The following is a 1440-nucleotide window of genomic DNA, read 5'->3' on the forward strand; positions in this document are numbered from 1 at the left end:
TTGTTATAAATTTGTCTCGAGATGAAAGCAATGGGGTAGTATTTCTAGTTTCTTAATTAAAATAATTATGGAATTATCCTTTTTATGTCTGGAAAGTTTTTTATGCCCCAGAGCAATGTATCATTTACCAAGATTAGGGGAGGGTGGGGAGGGTAACAGGTAGACTTTTTTTCTTTGAGACAGAGTCTAGCTATGTATTCCATGCTGGCCTCAAACTCTCCACAGTCCTCCAGCTCACCCTCTTTTTTTAAAAAAATTTTTTTATTTTTTTATTTTTTCTGGTACCGGGAATTGAACTCACGACCTTGCGCTTGCCAGGCAGGCGCTGTGCAGCTGAGCTAAATCCCCAGCCCCCAGCTCACCCTCTTGAGTGATGGGATTGTAGGTGTGCACCTCCTGTCTCAAAATGGAAAGCCCCTCGCTTTTTTTTTTTGGTACCAGGAATCAAACTCAGGACCTTGCGCTTGCCAGGCAGGCACTTGCGCTGCTGAGCTATTTCCCTGGCCCTCTACCCCCACCCCTTTTTTTTAAGTGAGAAGAAAGTAATTGAGAAAATTAGATGAGAAAAGAAAATTAGTCTGCAGATACCCTTTGAATCACATCAGTTTAGGGAAAACCACACATGGAAACTGAGGATCTGGAAAATAATTCTTTGAAATTATCCCAATCCCATGCCACTTGAGAATATTTTCTGTCCTAACCCTTTGCAGCCCTATAGGTGTTTCCCCTACCCACGCATGCTGAGGGGGAAACTGAGTCACAGGAGCAGTAGCAAAGTAGTACCCTTTGTTCCTTCCCCCACTGGATCTGCAAACCCTCGAGCCCCTTCAGGACCCTGCCTCTGAGTCCTTCTGTAGTTTCTTGTTTTGTTTTGTTTTTTTCCGGTACCGGGAACCGAACTCACGACCTTGCGCTTGCCAGGCAGGCGCTTTTGCCGCTGAGCTAAATCCCCAGCCCCCCTTCTGTAGTTTCTGAAGGTGGCCTATTGGTACTAACCAACCAGTCATGGCTCTTCTGTGCCCACCTCATTTATCTTCTAAACTTGGCACTGCAGAGCTATTAACCCCTTATCTGCTAGAGTAAGGTACAGTAGTTTCCCTTACGCATGATTTCACTTTGAGTTTTAGTCATTCAAGGCAACTATAGCCCAACAATACTCAGTGGAAAATTCCACCAGTGAATCATAAGTTTTAAACTGTGCACTGTTTTGAATAGTGTGACACCTGAAAGGTGAATTGTCCCTTTATCCAGCATATCCAGGCTGTGTGTGCTACCTGCCTGTGAGTCACTTAGCCCTCTCAGTTGTCAGACTGATTGCTCAGTGTCACGTGCTTATGTGAAGCTAGCCTTATTTTGCTCAGTTGTGGACTGGGCCTCAAAAGCAGTGATGCTTGACCATTTAGGAGTGCTGCGCCACGCCCCCCAGCCTTTATATTTTCT

This window comes from Chinchilla lanigera, unplaced genomic scaffold (assembly GCF_000276665.1).
Source record: "Chinchilla lanigera isolate Chin_1 unplaced genomic scaffold, ChiLan1.0 scaffold00034, whole genome shotgun sequence".
In the NCBI taxonomy this organism is placed as follows: Eukaryota; Metazoa; Chordata; class Mammalia; order Rodentia; family Chinchillidae; genus Chinchilla; species Chinchilla lanigera.